The 15150-nt window shown below is 39.7% G+C and overlaps 1 protein-coding gene across 1 annotated transcript in view; it reads left to right on the top strand.

Annotated features, from left to right (window-relative positions):
* Positions 1 to 15150, top strand: part of hpse2 (heparanase 2) — a 53056-nt gene that overhangs the window by 13617 nt on the left and 24289 nt on the right. The gene's annotated exons all lie outside the window — the stretch shown is intronic.

A 15150-nucleotide genomic window follows, 5' to 3' on the forward strand; every position in this document is an offset into this window, starting at 1 on the left:
CATTTTATTTCCTTAATTTGACTCTCAGGCTGTCATTTGTTATTTATGAGATTGCCCTGTGTGTGTGTGCGTGTCTGTGTGTGCATGGGTGTATGTGTTTCTGTGTGCCTGTCCATATGTATTCATTGCATGTAAAGTTTGTACTGGAAGTAGGGGCTTATAAATGGATAGGAAGCTATAACCACTGTTTAAGGAGGTGATTTGACCTGATCTTTAAGAGTGTTAAACTCATGTTTCTTTCTTTCAACAACTCGCACTGGAATTTGATGCGCTCATTTAAGTCACACATATGTTTGCGGGATTTCTGTACGCCTGTGTGGGTGTGTGTGTGTGTGTCCAAGGAAAGTGTTTCCTTTTCCTTGTAGTGAGAAAATACGATCAGCCATCATCAGTACGGATCTCAGGAGCACGGAACTATCTTCATATATAAATTTATATAATTTTCTTTCCAAGAAATGCAGCGTTGCCCAGATTACATTTCTAATCACAAGTGCATTTTTAATACATGTATGTGCAAAGCAGCAAACTCTATCTGAATTCAACCAGCTTCCAAGCTTAACACTGTCAACGTGTACATCCTTCCTCTTTTCTTCAGACTTTGCCTACTGAGGAAATACCCGTCAGTGTTTGTATTTCAGCTCCGGGGACATTAATCTCACTGTGTCAAAGCCCCCCATATATTATTGTAAACTCTTGCATAAGAGTTTGGCATGTTTCTCTTCTGGCCACTTGTGAATCCTCTTTAATTCTGCTCCTTATTTTTTTTTCACTCTGAGCATATGGCTGGTTGGATTGTGTTGGACCTTGTCAGAGGCCATCTATCACACTATGGTGTCCTGCTGAGTTGGAGATTCACAGCGCAGCTCTCAGCCCTCAGAATGAGAAAACAAGAACGAGAGGGAACAAAGTTAGATTAAGAGCAAGAAGACGGAGGGAAGGGAAAGGGGGATGAAAGAAGTGAAATCTGAAATAACAGCAACAGACAGATGGAAAAAAGACGAAAGAGGAAAAAGAGCTGAGAAAGAAGAAAACATAAAGATGAATAAAACATTTTTCCTCATATGAGACCAACAAAGAGTATTTTCAGTTCTTCTCTGAACCAATGTTTTTACCATCCCAGTGAGCTCTGGCAGTTTAGAGATGCTCCCAGCCAAAGGCCCAGCCAACACCTGCGGTGTTAAACTGTGCCTTCAAGGTTGAGCAAACCTGTAAGTGTTCAGGGTTCAGTATCTTCACACTTGTTAGACTCCACAACAGTTTCAGAGCACAAATAACGTCATCGGAGCTCTCTAAAGAAAACATCTTTAACAAATGGGTGTTTCCAGAAACCTTTCACAAGCCACTAACTTCGAAATTTGTGTCAATTTCTGTTTACCTCCAACGCTTGTAGATGGAAAACAGAGCCATGCATGTTTCACATTATTTCCCTTGCATCGAAAAGTAAATATTTGTAAAGGTAACTGACTATATTATGTAATATATAAAATAATTCTTTTGCATTTCTATCAAATCTACATTCAGTTTTTGTCTGCAAAACTGTATTAAATAACTTTCACATTGTTTTAAAGTCAACAAAAAAAACGCAATAATTGAGAAAACGTGTCATTCCTTGTTGAAGAGTTGAAAAAGAAACTATCTTCTCCAGAGGCGTCGCTGCTGGCTGTGCCTGTCCTTTGACCCTGACATGAAACAACAACATGTATGTGCCTCAGAGGCAAATGTGAAGAAGCTACTTCCTTATTATTTTGTGTCTAAGATGGTGTCTGCAGTGCTCTGAAAACACCCGTCTGTTACTTGTTAAACACAAATGAAAGTAAAAAATGGTAAAATAATATTCATGGGCATGAAACGCATTACTTACCAAGAGACCGCGTATTTCTCCTCTTACATCCTCTGGGTAACTCTAGGGTCTTGAAATAGACCAAAATAATTGCTAATACTAAAAAATGAGATGGTAAATTCAGACAGAATACTTGTGAGGATGGATGACAGAAGTGGCCTCAGTGCTTCGGTAACTTGTATGTTCTTCGCCAAAGCTGCATTTAAGTTCAAATGAAGGATAAGAAAATTTTTTCCTCCTCTGTAATTGAAATTTGTGCCTCACTGTGCTAATACAATCATGGCTTGTTGTGTTGCGGCAACATCTCTTGACACGCCTGCAAGGGTTTATCCATTACAGAACTGAGATGGAGTTAGAATTGCACAGAAATTCTAAACTTATTAAAAGTTTCTGCTCAGAATGAAGTGCTTCCGCATTCAGATAGCTCATGATCTACATGCATGACAAAACTACCTTTTGGCAGTTTGCAAATTGAACAAACTGACACATTTATTTTCTCAGATTCCCATTATGCAACATGAATATGTAACGTCACGTTCAACTATAGAGGAAGCACATTTCCAAGTGTTGAGAAAAGCTGCATAGTTTGCTTAAATAATCCATAGGGGAAGATGCTATAAGTCTAATTACCTGTAAGCCTTATCAGCAGGTATTTGGCCCACATTGTTGTTCTTGTTCACCCTCAACATCAAACCACTGATGTATCTCTGCAAAAATCCCAGCGATGGCCTGATTTCCTGTTTTCTTCTTGAAACTTAAACCCTACAGGTGCCCAGCTATCTTCCAAAACAATGATTCAGTGCAGACTTTGTCAAACAAACAGCCAAATAACAAACAACTCCAGTACGCAAACAACATAATCCAGAGTTCCAGGAAACGTCTGAAAAGTCTTAAGTAAGGAAACTGACTTCACAGCAGAATCGTCTGAATTTGAAATATTTGCATTTCTGTTTGTTGTCAAAGATACCAATCACTCAACAGCTTTGGGTACTAACAGATTACTGTGTGGCTTTTTGTTTACACTTGTGTTCAGTTAAAAGAAATTTTACGAACTGAAGTGAGAGAAGCATTATGGGCTGTGTGTTTTTAGGTCAGTTTTAAATAAGTCTTTTAAGTCAGAACCCACATCTTTGTCAGAGCTTGGATATTTGTTTGTTTGTAAATCTTAAAAAATATGCTAGAAACTTGGACGGACACATATGGAAGCCAGTTTAGTTGTGGCTGTTCGGATGGTAACCTACTTTTACTGAGACCAACAACAGATAGCGGTTTGGCTACGTTTTAAGATCAGTCACCTCCGAAAAGTTTATTGGCTCATTAGAGGGGTAATAGAAGCTTAATGTTAGATGTGTGATCAAATTGTTTTCTTTCTCATTTGCCAGATTCTCTCTTTGTTTCTGTTTTTGTTAATTGGCTGAGGTATCCAGTAATTGGTGCCTTGGGTTTTTATTTGGAGATTTTATTAGATGCCAGCTGATGTATGGTTACAAAATGACAGAGAAAATATGTAAAATATTTTATGGCCTTTCATCACTTAAGCAGTGCAACACATTTAAAAGTTATTTAATTTATGTCTTAACTGTAATATACAGCTGTTTATGTGTTGTAATGAAATAAAAAAATAAGACTTAGAAAAGGGAGGAAAGAAGAAAAAAAGGATGGAAGAGGGAAAGAAAGAACTGGACAAGAGTCATGACTGGATCATGGCTGGTTGCCCTCTGAGCCCTTTTACTCTGAAGCTGAAGGAGCTCTGGTCTGCGGGACACTGCGCTATGTTATTGAAGGAATTTTATGAGTCCATAAGTGTGTAATGAAATTTGCCTTGGTCAGAGGAGTGAAGCACGGAAAGGAAAAGTGGAATTGAATTTTCTGTGGTATTTTCCTCAGACCTGCATTCCCTTAGGGAGCGTACAGGACTGCTTGCAGTGGCCCAGGCAAGAAGAGGCCAAGTGAAACCTTTCCCTGAGGTTTTGAACCTCTGCTGTGAATGGCAGGAGCCGACACCTCTAACCAGGAGCAGATGTTTGGCTGGCTTGGCATTGGCCTGGTCCTTCCCCTGGCAGAGAAGGAAACCTGGGGTCTGATGCAGCCAAGCATGCCCCACTCGCGGCACTAAAAGCCTGGCTCTACATCGCTCCTTCTCTCCTTACTGAACACCACTGCCTTCAAAAAACCTTCACTGTAGGTCCAGTGGAGACATGGGAATAGAGCCAAGCCAGGGAGAACACCTACACATTCAGAACATTAGCAACTTAGCACTAACTAAAGTGATGCTGCAAGTGATTATGTTGGGATGTTGGACAACTGATATATATTTAATTAATTTTCTGTAATTTTCTTCTTCTTTTCCTAAACCTTTTGTGAGCTTCCATTGCATAGTTTTCAGATATAATTCAACCAGGAGGTCAAAAATGAGAGCGATGTTTTCCACAAGGCACACAGGCACACGCTTGCAGGGGTTGCCGTTCAATATCCTTCGTATAGGCAGATATGATATTATATTACATTTTACAAGTTACACATTGGAAAGTAAGAGTGAATCAAAATGCAGTGAAACATCTGTGCAATAGCATTAACAAAGCTTTTTGCCTTACATTTGTCAAGGGTGAACTTGCTTAGTAGGACGTTAGCTTACTAATCCAAGATCTTCAGACACATTTGTTTAAGAAATGATAAGAAAACTCACAGAGAGCTTCATTTATAGAAAAAAAATTTGAGTAGTCTTCTGGGTTCAGGTGATTCAGATGTTTTGTTTATTTGCGGTAAACAAATGGATCACAGATGTCTCCGGTGTTTAACAGTGTTCAAGAGTAGACATTGAAGATATTACAGGACACTTTGCCTTTTCATCTTAGAAAACCTCTCCTGAGATTCTTATCCTCCCAACATGAAACCTTTTTGAAATGCTCCAGATGTAACCTAAACATCGTACTCTCACCAGATGTGAACCAGTTGCTCTGCACTGACTTAAAACCCTTTAAAATGCACCTTATTCTGTAGAAGATGGCTCTTACATTCCTGGTGTCACCTGCAATGTTTATGTTTACTGTTTTCATACACTTGCTAAATGTCCATGTCACGCTTCTGTCTGTGGATTTAGCTTTAGTTTAGTTTATTGTGCTCCATTTTAATCACCAGCTCATTTCTTTACAAATTAAAACACTTAAAAAAAAAAATAAAATAAGGACAGCACACATTAATCAGCATTTCTGTAATTCTGCCAGTGTTAGCCAGCTGGCTAATTTTCAACTTCAGTCCTTTGGCAAGATGTTTTTGGAACCATTTAAGTGTTAAAATTTACAAGCAAAGACATCAAGACGCCATAAAAGACAGCAACAGCAACAAATGAGGAATATCAAGGCAGAAACACAAGTCATGCAAAACAACTGGAAGCAGCCAAACATTAGTACAATAATACAGCAACAACAAACACCGTTTCGGCACATTCAGCCATGCAAGCAGCACAAAGCAACAAAACATAGCCAAGCAATACCGAACACAAGCATCTTTTATCACATACTGACATGCGGAGCACTAATAAACAGTAGTTATAAACAAGATAGAGTAAGCAATATGTTCATCTTGATAAAATGTTAAAAGAGTAAAATGTAATGGCCTTACATTTAATAAGTCATGTGGCACAGAGCTGTAAGACACAATTATAAAAGAACATTGTTAGGAGAATATTAGTAGGTAGTCTGTCACCCACAGCTGAACTACATTTACTTTTGTTGGTCACTCTCTGAATAGATAATTGTGTAATGGTTAACTTATCTGTGACAGAAACGTGAAAAAACTAGTGTGAACTAGCACAGAAACACAACACTGGCATTATGGGTTAGAAATTTTAAAGATTACAATTTTTTTCTTCACTTGGTTTATTTGGATTGGTTTTTCATGGATATGTTACTGTCTAAATTGTTCAAATCATAAAACAAATAAATACTAAAAGTGTTTATTCAGATTTATGAGTCTGCAGCAACAATGTGACAGGTCAGTGTATTTTTTTGAGGTTTCCTACAGTGGGTGTAAATGAATTTCTATCTTTCTATTTGTAAAACTGAAATAATCTGTGTGTGATTGATTTTCAAACCTTTTAGCACACAATATGGTTTCTGCATCAGTTGAAAGCACCACCACCGCAAGCAAATGTAAAAGCACTAAAGCAGAATGTCACTTTCCAAACCTCAAACATCAAAAATCTGAACGGGCTAGTTTAACAAAACATAATAATAAAACAAATAAAAATCTCACTTGTGTGCAGACCTCTGCCAACACTTCATAGTGAAGCTGAAAAGCACAAAGGGAGAAAAAAAACATGTTTTCAAGTGTGGAAATGTGCTCAGATTTTTATAATGCAGCTTTGGGTGCTCAGCAGACAGGATCAGGACGACTCTGCAGGAGAACTAGACTGATGAAAAGATGGTTTGAGACTTTGGGAGAAATTTGTTAAGGTGAATGGTTCTCTTTCTCCATAAACATCTGGCAGGAGAATCCATCAGAGTTCTGGGACAAGTCCCAGTCTTGTCATAATGGGTTGTTGCAGAAATTCAGATGGGAATTAAAAGAAGTTAAGAGTTATGGGAAGAGAGACCGTCCGACTGGCTGAGGCAGGTGCCCCCTGTTGTGTTTGTCCTGTACGTGCCAGCATTCTTGGGAGGAACTGTGATTGTTTTTTTTTCTTCCTACATTGCTGCAGTGCCACGTCATTATTTTACAACAGCGATAATGAAATATGAGCATCACTGGAACTGAAAGTTCACCAGTTTGAAGCCCTGAAAACTGTTCTTTGATTGGCCTAAACTGTGAAACTAATGGCTCTCCATCGATTTTTCCATTGGTTTTACAAGAATTCTGTTACTTTCAGATGCATCAGAAAAATGAGAATTACAAACGAGGCTTAAAGTCATTGGCAAACATTTGGTGACATTTGTACAGGTATTATCTGAGAATAATAATGAAATTATTACATAAATTTATAAAATGTTATTCCATCATTCATTCAATTATATTTAATTGGGTTACTTATCCGTCATTATATTCAAATTACAAAATAACAAACAGCTTACGTAGTCAGAGTGGCCCGTACAATAGATAGTAGGATTCTAAAAAATATTTCCTAACATTTCCCAGCATCCGATATTTCAAATGTATAATTACATATAAAGGTTTTGTAATGCAAGCTGGTGATTCTGTAACTGTTTAATCTGGCTCTGCTCGCTCAGCTGAAGACAGAACCTCCAGTTTAACTGAAGCATAAGTAATGTGTGTGGATATAGTTTGAGAGTGGAAGATGATTGCTGTGATTATGGTGATTATTCTCGCAGTGAAAGGGAGTCTGGGATACCATGTGTTTGCTTTGCTGCCCTGCTTGGGATCTGGTCTGCATAACCCTCATCCATCACACGGCCTGGGATCAAAGATACCCCTTTTTGAGCTGGGAATGTAGCAAATGTCTTAAATACCCCAGAACAAATGTTTTGTTTGCCCTCGGTTTGCCGGTTTGTCTTTCGATTTTTTTAACATAATGAATTTCAAGGTGGTAAAAGAGGCGTTTGTTAAGGACTCAAAAACGTTCCTCTTGTGGATGGGTAATCAGTGATCTGCGCTGTGTTTGCGGCCTAAGCAGGTGTTTTGTGGGAAGGGCTGCAGACATTGTTTTAAGTCCAAACTCTTTGATGGTTCAGGGGTAGTAAAGCCCTGGGCAAGTCTCCCTCTTGTTTCACTCTATTTGCCCAGAGGAGTCTTGTTTCTCTGCAATTACAGAGCAATCACCGCTCAATTACAGCATTAGCAGAGGTGTGTGATGAGATGGCTTACCGGATAAGAGGTGGAAGCTTTACAACCAGTGACAGTGTTACTAATCCCTGGTTGTAAAAATGTCAGGTATGCCTTTCGCGCCTTTATCTTTAACAGACCTGCCTTAAAAAAAAATACATTATTGTCTGACACATTAGTCATATTTTATGTGTTCAAAGAGATACAGTTCAGACCCTGCCAGCTGGACTCAATGGCAGGTTTGTTTTTTTTTTGAAGCAAAGCCTTCCCTTCAGATCGAGTTTAGCCTTTAATGTCCAGCTGAAATTAAGCAGTATATACGTGCCCTGTGATTTAAAAAAAAAATGGGAAACTGGTGCTCACAAAGGAGATTTCTTTTTAATATTTTTTGGTTTCCTGTGCTTGTCACAGTGTCATTGTTTGATTATAGCTAAGCAAGCTGTCATCATTCAGTAATTGGCTGACAGTGACAGCAGTGGGTGACAGCGGGTGACATGACACAACGTGTTGTGACAAGAACCCACATTAGCTTTGTAGCTAACATGCCCTGTTTTTCTACAAACATGCACACGTTAGTCTGTTGAACCTTGGCTTGCTGAAGAAGCTACCAAACCAATACCCACCAGGGAAAATTGCACTGCTCATGTCATTTTGTGGGTTAGATTGCTAATTATCTCTTCACATGTAGCACAGAGCTGTTTTTGTAGTTGTTTAGTGTTTTTTGTCTTATTTGATGTGATGAAACGTGTTGAAAACACCACATTGAAATTACCTTCTGATACTTAAGTTGTCATGGGGCTAACATGTTAGCAAATAGTTGCCCATTTACATATCTATCACACATGGAGAATGATTAGCGCTTATGTGCAATCATGTTTCTGGCCATGTGACGTGGAAGTCGAATATTTGCTCCCTGAAAAAAATATCCCAATCTTTAGCTGCTAAATGATTCACTGTGTTTACCAACTATTCACTCATTAATTGACTCATTGTTAATGTAAAAGATTATTAGTGCAGCTTTGAGATTGGTCTGTTTAAATGGTAAATGGTGTAGTCTTTATTCTTCAGCACCACCGCTAACAAAGTACTGTCTGTCCCTTTGGCTTGTAAGCTACAGTTACACAAGTTTGTTTACATTCTGTCTCTGCAACCCTGCCAGCTCAGCTGTCAATCAGACTGGGCCGCCCACTCGGAGGCTTGAATACTGAAGGAGCATTTCTGATGAATCTCAAAAGACCTTCAGTAATTAACAGCAACTTTCAAAATCACTTTCACATCATTTTTGACTGCATAGAGGGTTGACTTTTGTGGGTTTAAAAAGCTGCATGTACTTGCGGCCACCTAAAACATCTCGTAATTAAGAGATTTGTTTGCCTTAGACAGAGACGAACCTTCATTTAGATTCAAGAGTTGCTAAACAGCCTGTCGGTTTATAATAACGGGGTGATTTATAAACAGCTTTAGCTCATGGTAATGGATGTTAAATTCCTTCTGCTTTGCTTGCGTTTGGTTGTGGTTTGTAGGTAGCTCCACAGTGCAAACACAGAGAAGAGACGTGGAGACGTTTCCCTCCTGGGAAGCAAATACTTCCACACACCTTGTTTCTTTACAAGCCAAACACAGTGAGGTCATTAGTAACTAAAAAGCGCACTTTTCCCATTAGAGAGCGATAGACAGTGACCATTGCCAAACAGATGTGTAAACCACTTGCATCCCATACACATTTTCCTCACACCCTGTTCCCCCAACAAGTGGTTTGAGTTACATGGCCCAGAGCCAACGAAATACACTTGATGTTATTTTGTCCACTTCTTTGTCTTTGATTTGTTGTCTACTGCAGCCTGTTGCCTAGACTGGAGCGCACACACACACAGAGCAGCAGAGAGTGGATGTACTTCACATCGAGAACGGTGTATGTTAACATACCACTCATCTTACTCACCAGCTCTGTCGACTTGTTCTGCATCTCCTTACATTGGGTACACAGAGGAGGGCCACACACAAGTCTAGTCACAGCAAATTCACAGATTGAGGTAATCTCCCTCTCACACTCTTGTTTCCACACACATACACACGCGTGCGTACACACACATCGGTCCCCTTCTACTAACAGAATTGAAAACAGGTGCCCACCACATATCTTGCATTCTTCCAAAATACAAAAGTGGTTTGACCTGAATGGTTTCGCTGGAGTGGAGCCACCCTGTATGAAAGAAGAGTCCATGTGGAGATGTGTGTGTGTAAACATGGAGGCGTTGGGTTCTGTGCAACACACTGGTGGAGCAGCACAGACTCACACTATATTGAAACCACATTTCTCCCTCTGCGCAACCCTAACATGCAGTGTCAAGTTAACATCGGGATAAGTCGCAGATACACCAATGCGAACATAGCAAACTACCGCATTTAATAGCTTTCGATACAGCGACCGTAACAGTATCCTGGTCTGGCTTTGACCGACGCGGATGAATGATCAAGCTGCATCGATAGCTATTCTTAAACTTTTGACTATCTTTTTAAAAAATTACGAATTGGAAGCGTCAGTCTCGAGATGACCTTGCTCCAGTCACAGTGTCTTTTTCTGCAGCCACAGAGGATCTGGTTAGTGGAGGAACTGGTGCAATGAGAAACAGAAGGCAGAGAAAAGAGATTGAAGCCACGGTGGAGGAGCGTATGATACATGCACCACACTTGGGTTTTCCTGGATATTTTAGCAGTTTACTTCCAAATCTTTCATGACTGCTTATGCTGTTTGTCTGCGACTGCTTGTGTGCACGTGGTGTGTGTTAAGAATAAATGTTAAATTACTTTGCAGTCCATCTGGTAAAACCTTAAATACTGTCATCAACAATTGTCCCCAGCATGTTAAGAACAATTTGATGGATGCACAGTCTGTGAGTAGCTGTTTCCACCGTGTTTTCCCCACTGAGTTCACAATGCCAATTTAATGTGTGTGTGTGTATATGTGTGGGTATGTGTGTGTATGTGTTTCTCTGCCCAGTTCAAGCTGATGTAATGTGAGTTGTTACAGCTGACAGAGAAAATTACAAGCATCTCTTCTCTTACTTGCAGGACATGATGTAATTTCATGCACATGTATTTTTGCCTCAGTATTGATGCTTTTAATCCATAAAGTATGAAATTATTATAAAAAAATTCAAGGTCTTTGTCTCATGCGTACGTATTTCGAGGTATGTTTTGAGAGCGTGTTCATGAGCAGTGTGGATGCTTAAGATGCATTTCAAGCACTCTGGAAGCTTGAATGCAACATGTGCATCTTTAGATATGGAAAAACACATTTTATCCATAAACAGGAAAAAAGGCTCAGAATTAATTTCTCTAAACAGCCTTCTCCCTTGTCTGCACATGTCTCTTGAGGATTTGGTTTTGATTTGGCTTTTAAAGCAAGCCAGAATTCGGCTCAAGTCTCTTTGTGTGTGTATGTGTGTGCACTTGTATGTTCCAGACTAACTTTGATGGGACTAAACATCCAAATTGACATTTGCTGTGGCAGTAAGCTGTGTCTAGCAGTAAGTTATTATATTTCTGTATTGAACGAAACCAGAGACAGAAAACCAAGCTTTTTTTTTCTCTGCTCCCTATTTTCTCTACCAGGGCGTAAATGATGGGGAATGCAGGAATATATCAACATTTCTAAACTGAAATCTTGAAGTCCAAGACAAGAAGTGTAAGAAGTTGCCAGTTGTTCTCTCTACATAGCTAAGAACTGCGTTCACTTTCCTCTCAGTACACACAGGGATAGTGCACAAAGCAAGCTCGAATGAATGCCAGTGAAATTATTAATGTAACTTCAAGCCAAACCTGATGACTAAGCCTGACAAAATCAAAATACGGAAGCATTTTCTAAATACAGATCTAAATATATTTTAATTTAAAAATCCCTTTATTTGTTGTAAATAGAAAATCTTGAATACAAGACTTACTCATTCATTACATGTTATTCATTGGGCAAATAAGAAACGTTACATGTTACAGCAGGTCAAAGAGAAGAACATCAAAAACTTTTTTCTATTTTTTTACAGAAGGCAGCTTGTTTTATCTATGTAACAATTTTGAAATGTCTTTTTCTTCTCAACCTACATTTTATTACTTGAATAAGTGAAGCTCTTCTTCAATTTGAAAACTTTCCAAAGGTCCCAGAAGCAGGTCTGCCTCATAGCAAGTAACAACACTACGTATTTCCTTATTTATTATATGACATACATAAAGTGATTCTTGCAGCTTGGAAGTAAAAGAGATCAATTTAAAGCAGCACTAGGAGATGTCATGTGTCATGTCATGTGAAAGAAACACCTGTCACGTCAGCTGATAGTAACTCACTAAAAAGTAAAAAAAAAAAAGTGTGATTTCATTGGAAACATTCAGATGTGTGTCTGTTTCATGTGGGTGGTATAAACCAGTAAACACTGTTTGTGTGAGGGTATACAGGCCCAGTGTACATAGACCTACAGTATGTGTACCTCAGTCTTTGAGGGAATATGCAGAGCTGCAGAAATGAGGCATAACGCTGACTGATGCTGCCGGCCTCTCTGCTTCACAGAGCTGGCTTTTCTATCAGATAGACAGCTTGACAATATCCAGACCCCACTCTTTCCGCTACATACAAACACACAAAGGCACGCATACACACAGGCACATATACACACATGCATGCACGCACAGCTTTCTGGGGTTGTTCTGCTTGTTTCTGGCTGGACTGTTTGCAAGATAAAAGAGAAGTTTGTAGCTGAATGAGTCCACTGAAGTCTGACCTCTCAGACAGGCCTTCATTGTGTTATGTGTAATTGAGAATTTTGAAACCCGCTTTAAACCACATTACGACATGAGAAACCATTATTCTTACAAAAACAGCAAAGTGAATAATGATGTTGACTTTAAGAGATTATTCATTGTCACTGGGATGTGCACCATTTGTTACCGCTTTGATACGTCTAACAGAAGTAAAGGCAACGTCACGTTTGCTTGATTGATTGTCTGTGTCTGTGTTTGTGAAACAGTAGATCATTTGTATTGTTTCCATTTGGGAGAGTGACTGTCCAATAACAATAGGTGCAGCTATTCCACCCTCAGCGCACCATTTATCTCCATATTTCATTGAATCCTGCCACATTTCTCCTCTTCAGCGTCACACAGATGTAAGCGTAAGCCGTAACAGCTCGCACACACAGATGTGATGGTAAGCCTTAACAGCTCACACACACGTGTTATGAGTGCTTGTGCACACACACACACGCAGATTCACAGTGTCTTGGTAATGTCATTACCTTGGTCTGACTGAAATCACAGATTTGTGGCTTCAGGGCTTGCTAGTGTCTATGTAGGAGCTCTTTCAAGTTTGGCCTTAGTGATCTGCAGATTTCCTGACACCAGGAGGGTGGATCTACCCAGCATCCTTTTTCTCTTTGTAGGAAAGCATAAGATACCCTGCTTTTGTCAGGCGATAAATGAGAGCTTGGCTGTGCTGGTCAGTAATGCTGTAGCGCTCGGGCTAGTGGCTGTTGTCAATGTGTGCAACTGAAACAGGAATTTAAGTTAGCCTTCTGAAGGCTAACTGAAGATTAGCCACAATTATTCCTTAGTCCCTAAGGAGTCCCTAAGGAGTACTACTATTGTTTGTCCTATTTACCCAGAATAAGAGGAACTCATGGCTTAGTAAAAGTATGTACCTCTTCCTTTTAGTACCAGGTAAATACATCATTGAAATGGTCCCATACTACAGCTGCAACTAACAGTTATTTTCACTATTAATTTGCCAATTATTTTCCCAACAGTGAGGTTAAATGGTTGCCTACCACAACTTCACAGAGCCCAAAGTGTCGTCTTTATGTCTTGTTTTTTTCCGAAAAGTCAGAAACCCAAAGATAAAAATGAAAAACTATAACTTTAATGTGATTTTGTCCAAACTTTTGAAAATATTTGGTGCAAAGTGTTGCAGAAAGTTTTATTTTTCTACCTTTGCCCTCACTGTTCAATATACTTCTAAACTGCTGAGATACGAGAAAGCCATATATAAGTTTGTCTGCCACTGGTTGAGTAGAATCAATAGTAAAATTCCCAAGAAACTGATACATAAACACGTGGACTTTTATTTGATCTTACATGCTGCTTTTGGACCTGCCAGCGGAGAAACAATATTTTCAGCAGCTTGATGTAGCTCATGATGCCTTTATGATGTGTGTGCAGGGCTGCTTGCTGTGTCTTGAGGCAAGGCTGATCGCTTTCTGCTCAGATCTCAGGTGAGGAAAGGCCTGGAATCACTCATCCTGACAGCCACATCTGGCGCTACTTTGTCTCTCCTGTTGCCCTTAACTCTGCTCCTGCAAACAGACACCACTCTGATTGGAAGGAGTTATGATAATAGCAGTTATGATAATAGCATTATTGCTTGTTATTAATGAGATGGAGAACAGACAGGAGAAATACCCTCCTGAAGAGCATTGTGTGCAATAAAACCATTGTTACTGCTAGCGTGTTTTTTTTTTTTGTTTGTTTTCAGGCTTTGTCCTGCCGTTGGTGGAAACCGAATTAATGCCAGGTGCGACAAGCAATCTTTCTGTTCTCTCTATTTGCTCTGTGGATTATACATAACCACTGCTTACAGTAAATGCTGAATAAGAAACCACATTTGAGCTCAAGCGTGACTTAATAAGCGTTTTAATGTGTTCTCACTCTGACTCAAGGCCAGACATTTGTATCTCTCACATACATTTATTAAATATTAGAATATTAGAGAACCTCGCACCTTTTTAACAGCTTGACATGTATCCAGACAAATAACCTCACACGCACCCTGCTCTGCTGTGCTTGTCTCCATTCCACATTGGACGGAGCTATCAGTTGGCAAGCTCAGCTGGTGCCAAACCCGCAAGTTAAGGGCAAATTCTAGCAGGAACCAGACCGGCACACAGTCTTCATCTGTTTCCTGTTGAACCTAGGAAGTAGGGGTCGGAGTTCAGGGTAATATTTACGTTAATGGAATGACTCCAAACAGATTAAATTTCAAAACAAGAGCCTGAGGTATCCAGGAGCAGCCTGCAATCACACATTAAAATATAAACAAACACTTTTGGCACTCTTACCGTATGCCAACATCTGTGGTAGGCCCTCGTCCTCTAATGCACAGTGAGAATAATGTGTTTTTACATAGACAGCATGCATAAACGTGAGTGAGCCGTCAGCTGCAGAACAGAACAACCCTGTGCTTGCTCCTTTGAGGAGCGCATCTCCACAGGAGTGGTGGGAAAATCAGTCTGTCTGGATTCTCACTGAAGGTTGCTGAAGACGAGTCTCAGCTGTCATGTGTACAAATGGACACACATTACGTGGGCCAGCAGTTCAGTACCTGGAACACGACAAACGATTGCAGAATAAGTCCCAGCAGTAGCTTGCACTCTATCCAAAACACAGTGCACACAAAATTTCCATACAAGTTACTGCTGAGAAATGTGATCTTTTTTTGCTAATTGTATATGTTACAATTTACTGAGGTTGAAGAATTTGGATGAAGCCGC

The sequence above is a fragment of the Toxotes jaculatrix genome, chromosome 11, assembly GCF_017976425.1.
Source record: "Toxotes jaculatrix isolate fToxJac2 chromosome 11, fToxJac2.pri, whole genome shotgun sequence".
NCBI classification, from domain to species: domain Eukaryota; kingdom Metazoa; phylum Chordata; class Actinopteri; family Toxotidae; genus Toxotes; species Toxotes jaculatrix.